Below are 13,386 nucleotides of genomic sequence, written 5' to 3'. Positions count from 1 at the left end.
ACATACATGCCTAAGTTTCTTCATTGATAATCTATGCATGCAAAATTATTTTTTTTAGTAAATCTTTTGGTTACCCCAGCATTGATGTTGTGAAGCACTTTTGTACTTATAGGTGAAGTGTTTATAAATATCGGTATACCCAAAGCACCAGCACGGTGTGTGGCAATCTCTGTCCAACATTACATCATGGAGTGTAAAATGTATAGCAGTTGTTCATATATGCATGTAAAAATATTTTTCCTTCAGCAAGTCTCTTAGTTAACCCAACAATGACATTGTGAATTACTTTTGTCTTTAAAGGTGAAGTATTTATTAATATGAATGTTATTTAGTTTATCCAGCTCTACAAGATCCATAGTGATGACAAGAAAACTGACAAGAAAGGCTGTGCATGCGAATGATTGACAGGCAGTAGGACTGGCCCTTAATAGATAGCTCTCCTGATTGGTTGAGGTTCTACCAGGAGCAGTAAAGCCTCAATTAATCAGGGGAGCACACATGAGATTTTGAGATCCAGAAAACAGACGCAGGGAGAAACACAGTGTCTTAATTTTCTCTCAGATTATTTGAATAACCCATAGCTGTAAGAGGGTTATGAAAATTTTCCACAAATTATACTAAGAAAATTGCGTGCCCCAGTGTTTATATGTATGAGAAATGCAAATTATTTTCCTTTTAAATTTGATTTTTAATTTATGTGTTTTTTGACAAGATTAAGGTTGAAATTGGGGGCATTGCTGTGTTTGCCTGTTAGAGAACACTCTTTTCTCTTGTTGTACTCAGGGTAGCTGATGACCAACATTCCTGGTGGTTGAACTAGCATTGAACCTATTTGCTCTTCAGCTACCTGACCACTGCAGTTTGCCACTTTCTAAGAGCTGTCCAACTGTGAGATTTCTTTTTTTTTATTGCTGTTGTTTGCAAAAGGGTTCACAAAACCAGGAAATTGTTACCAGAATTCCCTACCAATTCTACAGTGCACAGATATGCATATCGTTGCTTATCAGGGTCAAGTTATATTCAGCATGCCCTGCTAGGTATGATGAGTCACTCTGCACACAATGCAGAATTTGCCGTGGTGCAGCTTTTGCTTGTAAAGCCCCAATCTCTGTTGTTTTATGGTTCACTTTGTTGCACTATTGTTTCCCTGCAAATGACTTTGTTTATCTAGTAATAAACTGGATCAAAGATTGATTAAAGAAGATCCTGAAGTGTTATTTGATGTTATTCATAGGAAGATTCATTCTCAAGCTGAGAGCTGTTGATTTTTATCAAATACTCTATGACTGTCAGGATGAGATGTTTTGATGCCTGTTTAACATGTTCATTGATAGCATTTGGACTTTTATGGAAAAAGTGGACTTTTTAAAGTTATGTAGCTTGTGTATATTGTGTATATTTTGAAATGTTTGATAAATAGAGGAAAATGACACAGGACACTAATTATGGACTCTGGAGCCATGGCTTTATTTGACACAGCATCACAGCATCATAGCATGTGTACTGTACTGTACTGTAGTGTGTGTGTGTGTGTGTGTGTGTGTGTGTGTGTGTGTGTGTGTGTGTGTGTGTGTGTGTGTGTGTGTGTGTGTGTGTGTGTGTTCAAATGTGAGGCAGAATTTATGTCTCAGTTGCCCTCAGAGAAATTATATAAATTGCCACTGTAACCAAGCCCTGGTCTTGTGGTTGATTCTTGCCAGTCTGTTCTATTCTGGGATGGCCAGTCTAGCTTCCTCTGTCTCTTTTCATCTCTTGTTCACTTGTTTGTTTCTTTCCTTCTGTTTCTCTGTCTGTCTGTCTGTCTGTCTGTCTGTCTGTCTGTCTGTCTGTCTGTCTGTCTGTCTGTCTGTCTGTCTGTCTGTCTCTCTCTCTCTCTCTCTCTCTCTCTCTCTCTCTCTCTCTCTCTCTCTCTCTCTCTCTCTCTCTCTCTCTCTCTCTCTCTCTCTCTCTCTCTCTCTTTCTCTCTCTCTCCCTTACTCTTTCTCTCCCTGCATCTGTCTCAGACAGAACATGAAGTGTCTGTGGTCCTATTGTTTGGTGTGTGTGTGTGTGTGTGCGTGTGCGTGCGTGCGTGCGTGCGTGCATGCGTGCGTGCAAGTCTGTGGTTCATCCGGTGGTTTGGTTTTGATTTCAGCCAATAGTGGCCCTGTTTAGGTGAGGCAGGGTCAAGTTCCTCTGACAGTCAGAGAGAGAGAAACATGGGGAGGGGTGGTAGACAGAGAAAGAGACCAAGAAAGAAAACACTGATACTTGTAATACTTTTTGCACACGCTCATTCATACACAATATAAATTATATATCTGATCATCTTGTCAGTTACTTATACTAAGGCTAACAGTTTAGAATTTGGTTAAAAACCCACTTAAGATGACAGATAGACTATTTGAAGTACCTAACTCCGTGTGTGTGTGTGTGTGTGCGTGCGTGCGTGCGTGCGTGCGAGTGTGTGTGTTTGAGAGAGAGCAAGAGAACGAGTGTGTCTCTGTCTGTCTGGGTCTGTGTGTGTTCACGTGTATGTGCTTTGTGTGTGATTATGTCTGTACGAATACGTATGACTGTGTATCCCTTGGAAGAAAAAAAAACACCCTCAGCAGCAATTACAGTTGGCAAAATATAATGCTACCAGACAGGCTTAAGTACTCTGGCATTCTGCTTACACACACACACACACACACACACACACACACACACACACACACACACACACACACACACACACACACACACACACACAAACTACCTAAAGCTTTTCCCAAGCTTTAATAATGGTCCACCCGTGCTTGTACGTCCAAACACAAAGAATCACGGAATGCAGTTTCACTCGCACACACAAACACAGAGACATACACAAAATAAACACACTGTACGTCCAACATACCATTTGGTGTTTCACGGAGGACTGTCTCTGCTCTTTTCGCTCTTCTATTCTCTCTTTTTTTGTTATTGGGCTTATTGATGCGGTTTTGACACGGTCACCCAGAACCACGTCCAAGCAGTTTTAGCTGTGCCAAACTGGGGAAGCAGCTCATTATGGTGCTGAATGTAACATCCATCGATGACATAACACAATATGAGCAGTACTTTCAGTGCTTTCAATCAACCTGTCCTATCCAGCTCTGTGCGTCAGCAAACAGGGCAAATGATGCTTCACTTGGTCTAGAAATGGTTCGCTTCGACTCTGTTTTTTGCGAAGTTTTGCAGACTTGTTTCACCTCAACATCTGTTTGTTGGACAAAATCTGCCCTCAATCCAACAACCATCTGGCTTCCCACTCCATGGTCGAAGAAAGACTGATTCATTTCATGGTCTGGTCAGTCTAAGTTACCAACTAAGTATGTGCTGTTGATGGAACTGATCATGCAATGACAATAACTTCAAATTTGATACCTTAATATTTTCTGTATTAAGATTTTGGTACTCACTCATTTTTGTCAGGAAAAAAATAGGAAAAGGCGGGAGAAAGGCGGGGGGGGGGCGGGAGAAGGGGGGGTACCCATAATGCAAGATGATTGGTTCCTGTTTTGTGAATTTGAGACACTGTCGGATCCTGTCAGGATACTTTTACAAGTGATCTGTCCAGGCATTCGCTCACTTGTGGTATGTTAAGAATCAGTGTAAACTGTCCGGTGGTGGAGAAAGGTCCTGTTTGATGGTGTCTTAGTATAGTGTTGGAAATTCAGGCTATGTGACATCTATGTGACATTAACATGTCACATCACTCCACACCCTGCCAAAATGTTTTTAATCTACCATCTGTCTGTCTCTACCCGTATGTGCTTGCTCATAAGACCGGATAAATTCTTATCATATTTCCCGGGCTATAAGTCGCTGTTTTTTTTCACTTGTCTGCCTGGTCCTGCGATATTTCAAAGCGATTTTTACAATGTAATTTTGTCAGACGAATATGCTGCCTTTCACTAAAGCCACTAGGTGGCAATGTTTAATCTTGTAACTTAATTGAAAATACTTTACCACCATATAAATGCGACTTATACGCCGAAGCGACTTATATAAGTTTTTTTTTCCTTACAAGAATGCGTTTTTTGCTGAGTGCGGCTTTTACTCCGGTGCGACCTGTAGTCCTGGAAATACAGTAAACAGCAAGTGCTGTTTTAATAAGGTAGCACTGGTAAAATCAGGTTTGTCAGCGAATTACAAAAAAAAAGGGGATCATGGAACTGTCTTTACCTCTTTATCATGGAAGACAGAGCAAGTTGTCACTTCTTTCTGTTGTTTATTTATATAGCCTGCCTGGTAATGATGTTTAAAAAGCATTCTAATTTTATACATTACATTAAAAAAATCCTTATTGTTATTATTATTATCCATCCATCCATTATCCAAGCTGCTTATCCGAAGTCGGGTCGCGGGATGCTGGAGCCTATACCAGCAGTCATTGGGCGGCAGGTGGGGAGACACCTGGACAGGCCGCCAGTCCATCACAGTTATTATTATTGTTATTATTATTATTATTATTATTATTATTAGTAGTAGTAGTAGTAGTAGTAGTAGTAGCAGTAGTAGTCCTGGTAGTCATCATTACCATGATCTTTTATAGTATTCTGACTTTATAAATTATTAGAAATATTGTTATTATTTGTTATTATTATTATTATTATCACTATCATCATCATCCTCATCATTATATTATTATTAGTAGTAGTAGTAGTAGTAGTAGTGTTTTTGCTTTTATAATTTTTGCCGTTATCTTTTTTGATCATTTTGGATTTTGAAATCAATTTTTTTTTAAATTCGGTTGAATGACATTAATTTGAGAAAAGAGGAATAATATTGAGATATAATAAAGAGAGAGAGACATGGATATGCACAGACAGTGACGAAGTGAGCAAATTTGCCAGAGTCAGATATCAAAACATAGAATAAGAAAGAATGTGACCAAAAAACAAAAAAGAGTGCGATTGAGAGAAAGAGAGCGAGATTATTTGTTTATGTGATGTGACAGTAGCCCTACAGAGGTAGTTGGGTCTGAGACCTAGGGCCTACAGAGTATGTTAGATCCTGGGCAAAGAGACAAGCCAGCCAGCAGCCTCATCCTGGGATGGAGCCCTCTTCTCTGGGTTGACTGGCTGCCTTGTCTGGCCCTGAGAGCCAGCAGTATCACCTCTAGCCCCTACCTCTCACTGCCACATATGAGCTTGGAGGCATGCTCAGTAATATACACACTCAGATGCACACACACACACACACATACACAAAACCTACACCCACCAGCGTTGTGTGTTTGTGTGCATGTGTTTGTGAGTGTGTGTGTGTGTGTGTGTGTGTGTGTATGTGTGAGTGTGTGTGTAAGTCTTATTTGCCAAGAGCGCTAATTAGAGGTCAGTTTAGTTTGGGTTGGGTAGATTTTGTCCTCTTATTAAAACTGCCAGGTTACCACTGACCTCACGTGTGTGTGTGTGTGTGTGTGTGTGTGTGTGTGTGTGTGTGTGTGTGTGTGTGTGTGTGTGTGTGTGTGTGTGTGTGTGTGTGTGTGTGTGTGTGTGTGTGTGTGTGTGTGTTTGCTTGCGCAAAAAGTGATTGTGTGAATACTCTGTACATTGCAGATATATTCGTCTAAACTAAATTTGGGCTGTTTGTTAAGTGTAGAACTCTCACCAATGTGCGTACTATCTATTTATCGATCTCTCTGTCTCTGACTGTTTGTCAATCTATCTATCAAATGACTTGCACTGGAAATAAATAAAATCAGCCTGGCTTATTTGGAAAACTTGTTTTGTTTTGCATGCTGAGCATTTTCAGAAATCAAATATTTGTAAGGAGCGGTTTATGTTTGCACCCACAGCTTTTTGTGTCTTTCTGTAGCCAACTCACGACATTTCTCTATTATGTGTTATTCCATGCCCCCCCCTCTTTTTTTTCTGGCCAAATATTTATTACTAATTTGAACACATAATTTTACTGCAAAGGCTTAAAATGGGTAGTTATTTATAAAACAGAGGTAGGGGAATGACTTGACTGCCCCTACTAGGCAAAATACTGTCAGCCGTAATTGTCTCCAATGATACGAAAACACAGATAGTTGCATTATCTGCTTATTTGAAATCAGACTAACCTGTTTAGCTTTGCTTTCCCTAACATAAGGGGTGTATTCAACCCCTTTAGCTTATTTTAGCAATTTTAATCCTTCTTTTTATGTTTTTACCTTAGCTTTCTGCTTTCATCCATCACTCTTAATTGCTATGAAAATTTAACACAATTGCAAATGGTTTCTTCAGAGAGCAAAAAAAACTAAAATCCATCCTTTTCCTACATCTTCCATCACATTGACATACAGACTGGTGACAAATTAAAAAGGAAAAACCTGGATACTTGACCTCTACAGTGAGGGGTCCAGGGACTCTGGTAGGCTGTTGGGGGCATTTACCTGGCATGGTTTGGGTCCACTTGTACCCTTTGAGGGAAGGGTCCCTGTAAATCAATACAAAGTTATTCTATAGCATGACTATATTGTGATATTTCCTATTCAGAACGTGTAACTAAACCCTGGACCATTTTTGTGAGTTTGCTGACATCTACAGGTTAAAAACCATGTAAAGGTTTGGGGGCGTCCGGGTGGTGTGGCGGTCTATTCCATTGCCTACCAAGACAGGGATTGCCGGTTCGAATCCCCATGTTACCTCCAGCTTGGTTGGGCGTCCCTACAGAATTGGCCGTGTCTGCGGGTGGGAAGCCGGATGTGGGTCTGTGTCCTGGGCGCTGCACTAACGCCTTCTCTGGTCGGTCGGGGCGCCTGTTCGGGGAGGGGAGGGACTTGTGGGAAGTGCGTGATCCGCCCACCCGCCACGTCCCCCTGGTGAAACTCCTCACTGTTGGGTGAAAAGAAGCGGCTGGCGACTCCACATGTATCGGAGGAGGCATGTGGCAGTCTGCAGCCCTCCCCAGATCGGCAGTGGGGGTGGAGCGGCGACTGGGACAGCCCGGAAGAGTGAGGTAATTGGCCAAGGACAATTGGGGAGAAAAGGGCGACAAAAATCCCTAAAACATAACAAATAAAAATAAAAACATGTAAAGGTAAACATGCCATTCTGGTTTTGGTACTCTGGATGCAGCTAATGATATGGTCTGCTTAATTTATGTGTACCAACACATGTATCAGTACTGACAGTAAGACATACAGAGCCAGCACAAAAATAAATAAATAAACAAAGCAAAACAAAACAAAAAAAACTGTTGATATTCTGTCAGTACTGGTTCTATGGCACACCTACAGGCGGGTGACAAATTAAAGGAAACACATGAATGCTTGAGCCCTACAGTGAGGGGTCTTGGGGCTCTGTTATGCTGTGGGACATTTTCCTGTCGTGGTTTGGGTCCAATTGTCCCCTTAGAGGGAAGGGTCACTGCAAATCAGTACAAAGTTATTCTGAGTGATCACCTTTATACTATGATAAAACATTTCTATCCTTATGGGAGTGGTCTCTTTCAGGATGACGATGCCCCATCCACATGGCACAATGGGTCACTGAATTGTTTGCGTAGTACAGAGGGGAACCAAAGTATTCAGTGAATACCCAAGAAAAAATATTGAAATAATGTTTGTACCCCCTAATAATTTTTTTGAAATTTTTAATCACTGAAATAATAGTGATAATTTCTAGATCATCGTTATAAACTTGGACTCATTTGTCTTTGCAAACAGTGGGTTAATATAATGGAATGGGAAATGGACCAATCACAAATTCTCTTCCGATGGTATCTGGGTGAATCAGCAGCTCCCAGTGCCAGGACCTTCGGTAGCTGTAACCGAATGCCTGTGTAATTCAAGTCAATGTGGGCATGAATTTTATTTTGACAGTTGTTTCAGCCAATTATATTTTGTTCAGTTGTGGGCGGGACAATATCCCGACGTCTTCCGGGTATTCGCGAATTTGTTAAGCGACCCGCGAACGTAGTGAAGTACCGTCAGTGCAAGGGGGAAAAGAGACGACAAAACCACAACAAAGGATTTAGAGAGCAGCGAAATGGCGGAAATTAGTGAAGAAGAAGACCGTGTGGCTGAGGTAATAGAAACTTTATTTTCTATATTGCCTTTTCAGGAAAAACTGGAAATAACCAGAAAGGTCGACCATCACCCGTCTTGCCAGGATTGGTGCAAGCTATCAAGAGCTAACCAGAGGCAATTTCAAACTAGCACAGTTGCTATCTGTGGCTAATGGGCAGCCTGCGCACCAACATGCTGTACTGCTGGAATTGCTTGCGTTTTAATCCCGACAAGGGGCCCCCAACATGGCTCTCGGCAGTCTGGAGGAAAGTTATGAGTGCCTCTTCGACATATCCTATCTGAAGATTGGGCTTTGTGTAATGTACGCTATGTCTGACTGCGAAGGACGGAGTCCTTCTGATCTATTCCCCAACTCCACCTTCTCACTTGCCTGGTCTTAACCATCCCTGTGTCCACAGCTTCCGTGGAGAGAACATTCTCAGCACTGAAAAGGATAAAAACATACACAAGAAACAGTACTGGACAGGCTCGTCTGTCAGCCCTGGCTTTGAGAAAGAACTTCTTATGGAGTTGAAGTCAAAGGACAAAGTGTACGACTCAGCAATTGCACACTTTGTTAAAAAGGATCGCAGGATGGACTTTGTTTTCAAGTGGTCTTCATTTGGTGAGTACGCAGCTTTTTTTAGTAATCGGCTGGTTTTCTCTGTTTTATTCTGTCTTGAAATTATGCAACTTTTGCTGACGTCTGCTGTGCTAATGAGGCACCTGTAAATTATTTTTAGTGTGTTTGTAAACAGTTGACCAGAGGGGTGTACTAGAAGCTGGATTATAAGGTTTTCCCGGAATCACCTTTGTGTGTTGTGAAGCCAGTTAGGGCAAAGAAACATTTAATATGCTGAACTTCCATGTGACATGGCTCTGGCTATTGTATTTATTGCTATGTTTGATTTTTTTTTTTTTTTTTTTTTTGCCGCATGTGGTCCTACTGAAGGCCCAGGTTCCAGGGCCAAGGTTCGCCACTGGAGTAGTATGAAAATTATGTAAATCATATACTATGGCCTTCGTAGTCACCAGATCTCAATCCAGATGAGATCTCGGGTGTGGATGGTCATGGGGCCTCCTCTGCCTGCCTACTGGGTGGGTCCAGGTGGTGCACCAGTCTGTCAGTCCCAGGGCCCGCCGGTCTGTGCTTGCTTTCTGTGGCTTGGGTCCTGTGCATATATCTTGGGGTAGGCAATGGGGGATGTGCCTCAGGGGTGCCGGCCTGGCTTGTGCTTTTGGGGAATGGTTTGTGTTCCTCGGGGGCATGTGTTGGTGTTGCTCTGTGAGCTCCTGGGCCCCCTGTGGATTCAGTGTTCCTCTGGGGTTGTGGTGCTTTGGGCTCTGGGTGTTCTTTTGGTTGTGGGCTGTCTGCACGATTGCGGGGCCTGTGGGTGGCTGCAGAGCCTGTCTGCTGCTCGGAGGCACTACAATAAGTCACGGATCTCATACACCAGAATTTATTGGGACTTGTCCCATTCACTTACAGGTGGACATGTCACATACACATCGGTGGACATGTCACATGCACACACACACACACACTGCTAGCATCTGCCTCACACACTCCCTGGAACACTCTCTGGATTACATCCTTCTAAGTCCTTTCTCCCCCTTTTTTCTTTTTTTAATCTGGTTCTATTCTTTATCACTATAACTGCTTTCCGAAACTGATATAACTGATAAGATCGATTTAATTATGTTTTGTTGAACGCATGTCAGCATCTGTTTCTGTTTCTACGTCTTATCAGATAAATATTTTCATTTTTCATTTCTACGTTTCCTTGTTTCATTTGTGGTGATTGTCCCCCTCTTGGAGAAGCAATGCTGATTGGTTGTTTAGCTGATCATACATGCAGAAGAGGGGGACCGGTGGTGGCAATAAATGTGTAAAAACCCTGTGCTCTTCTTATCCCATAGATCATCCAAAGGATGGAGTTATTATAAGCAGTTCTTGATTGCGTTTGCAGGTGTAGAGCCTGAACTCCATTTGCAGATTAACTGTCTAGGACACATACAAATACAAATTTCATACAAATGACATACAAATTGCCTGTGATCTCCTATGGGAGATTTTGGACCAATGTGTTAGATAGCACTGTCCACTATCATCATCAATACATCAAATTAAGGCTTATTTTTGGAAGAATGGAGAATCCAATTCATTGCAAAATACCAAATGATATACATCTGTTAATGACAGAAGCTAACAATATTCCTCTTTCTCTTATATCTAGATTTTTGTGTAAAATAGCATCTTATAATATATGGAGAAGATGAAGCTTCTTTTTTTTTCTCAACCTGACCGCAACCAGTTGCAGAGTGGTGCATGATGGGATGGATATGTGACAGAAGGGAGATGGTTGGCTGGCTGACAGAGACCTGTCAATATGTGAAATGGAAAAGCTGGTAGCAGATTTCTAATCTGGTTTTGAAGATGGAACTCACCGGTTTAATATTTCTGAGGAGCAATCAATTTTACCGTATCGTACAAGTCTGCATCCACTCTTTTTTATTGTTTACCTTGCTGTTCTTTTTTTTACTTTGTTCAGACTAAATGACTGTTTTATACAAACTCAGAGTGAATTTTGAATTGCTTATCATCTAGAATATGTCCAGCTCTTCCTGTCTCCCCTCAATAAATCCCCTTTCTCTTTTTTCAGCATCAGACTGTATTCAATTGATTTGACCTGCAGTGTCCCTATTTCACATAGATACTTCTCTCCTCTACTCTCCTTTCCCCCTCTTCTCCTCGGCCCCTCAATTTTCTTTAACTTGTTTTAGAGACACTATCTAATCTCGCCCAGGGACAAGACCTGTCTAACCCACTAAGGTCCTGACCAGCTTGTATATTCATTGGAAAAACAGAAAGGCCTAAAAACTCAACAATGTTTAAGGTGAGAACTTCAGATTGTTTATTGATTTTTATTTGTGTTGTTGAATAAGTCTGTGGGACCACGATGTCTCACTGGGGGTTTCACACACACACAAATACACACAAATACACACAAAAACCAAATACATGTGAAAAACACATGCATATAGTGACACATACTGTACGTACCTGGGAACCAAGGGACATATTGGAGGCATAGCATTCCAGGGCAGTATCATGAAAAAAAGAGAGTGAGAGGCCTTTGGCAGCACTTGGCAAGCAAGCCCATGCTATCACATTTTTTTAAACATGCATACATGTGTTCTGTCCTCCTTCCTAGCTGTTTTAATATGAACACATACTATCATTGCTACACCTGTAAAAACCTATTTTCCACAATTTCTCATCCTTGATTGTAGTATGACATGAAAATTACAGATCATAAGTGTATATGTTTGTACAATACAACTAAGGTTTACTGCATACTTCAAGTAGACTACTAAATTGAACTAATGCCTCTGGGAAGGCTACCATAATGCCTGTGCCTCTCTCTATGTTATGAATACAATCTGTATTGGAGTAAACATCGATTAAATGTGATAGTTTTTTTTTTGTGGATTCCCCCCCCCCTTTTTTTCTCCCCAAATGTATCCAGCCAATTACCCCACTCTACCGAGCCATTGTGATCACTGCTCCACCCCCTCTGCTGATCTGAGGAGGGCTGCAGACTACCACATGCCTCCTCCTATACATGAGGAGTCGCCAGCCGCCAGGGAGACATACTGCATGGGAGGATCACGCTAGTCCCCCCAGTTCCCCCTCCCCTCTGAACAGATGCCCTGACCGACCTGAAGAGGCGCTAGTGCAGCAACCAGAACACATACCCACATCCGGCTTCCCACCTGCAGTCACGGCCAATTGTGTCTGTAGGGACACCCAAACAAGCCAGAGGTAACACGGGGATTCGAACCAGCAATCCCCATGTTGGTAGGCAACGGAATAGATGGACGCCCACCTTTTTGTTTTTGTTTTTTTAAGAGTAACTAACTGCAACCAGTTAAAAACCATCTAAAAAACCATCTAAAGGTCGAATACACAACACGTTGGTCTTGGTACTCTGTGATTTAAGCATGACAGGGTAAATGCAGCTGTAATTAATAACATTGAAAATGGATCTGTTTGATGTACAGATGGGTGACAAACAAGGAAAAACCAACATACATTTTCTTAGTAAGTTTTTGGGCCTCCACAAGCCTCCAGAACAGCGACAATGCTCCTTGTTGTCCCCTTCCACTTCTGGTGTGTGAAGATGGTGGCGCAAATTCACATTCGCAGCAGCCTCACCCAGTACCGGTGAGGAAAGATGGCGGCGCGAATTCACATTTGCGCTGGCCTCACCCTGTACTGTCGATGCAGTGTCTTTGTCCATGTCTACGTCTAAATTTTTGTCTTTGTTTTTTAGCTGGGACAGCTCGCACTGGATCAACTGCGAGAGCATGGTCAGCTGCGCTGTGGGCCCAGGGACCGCAGCCTTGCCCGGAGCTGCACCCGAGGAGGTAACACTGAGGGCAGTCTGACAGGACGCAGAAGTGGGGCAGGCTAAGCTAACTGCTATCCCATGCAGACCGGCAGTTCCAATAACACCGAGAATGGTCTGGCAGAGGCCTCATCTGGCGTTGACTGGTGTTTTTGATGTCGTGTGGAGTGCGGGGAGGTGGGTCAAGGGTGTCTGGCTGGGAGAGCTGGCACTAGATCGGCTGGGAGGGCTTGGTCTGCTTTTTCCATTTGCCACAGGGACCACGGCCCCTGCCTGGAGCTGCGCCTGAGGAGGAAACACAGAGGGCGGTCTGACAGGATGCGTATCAGGGCAGGCTAGGCTAACTGCTAGCCCATGCAGACCAGCGGTTCCGACAGTCATCCTGGCTGGCGTTTGTTCCCTTGGACAATGATTTTTTATTTTTTTTTAGATATATGTGTTCGTTTGAATATGTGTTCTTGAATGTGTTTTTGTCTGTATGTTTCACTGCTGTGGGCTGGGGAAAACGGCATTTTGTTTCACTTCATGTGCATAAGTACATGAGGTGAAATGACAAAGTATTACTGATTCTTTCTTGTTATAGATTCTACAAGTCTGAACTCTACTGGATGGATGAAAAACCATTCTTCCAAAAGATATTCCCTTGTTTGATGTTTTGATGATGGTGGTGGAGAGCGCTGTCTAACGCGTCGGTCCAAAATCTCCTATAGATGATCAATAGGGTTGAGATCTGGTGACTGCAAAGACCATATTATATGATTTATATCATTTTCATATCATCAAACCATTCAGTGACTCCTCATGCCCTGTGGATGGGAGCATTTTCATCCTGGAAGCGACCACTCCCATCAGGATGGAAGTGTTTTATCATAGGGTAAAGGTGATCCCTCAGAATAACTTTGTATTGATTTGCAGTGACCCTTCCCTCTAATGGGACAAGTGGACACAAACCATGCCAGGAAAATGCACCCT

General features: G+C 42.4%; 1 pseudogene; it reads right to left on the bottom strand.

The window, feature by feature from the left end:
• LOC130112024 (zinc finger BED domain-containing protein 4-like) overlaps positions 1-9,075 on the bottom strand; it is a 40,030-nt pseudogene extending 30,955 nt beyond the window's left edge.
• Positions 9,076-13,386: the final 4,311 nt, after the last annotated feature.

This window comes from Lampris incognitus, chromosome 4 (assembly GCF_029633865.1).
Source record: "Lampris incognitus isolate fLamInc1 chromosome 4, fLamInc1.hap2, whole genome shotgun sequence".
Classification (NCBI taxonomy): Eukaryota; Metazoa; Chordata; class Actinopteri; order Lampriformes; family Lampridae; genus Lampris; species Lampris incognitus.
This window is presented reverse-complemented; position numbering and strand designations above follow the sequence as displayed.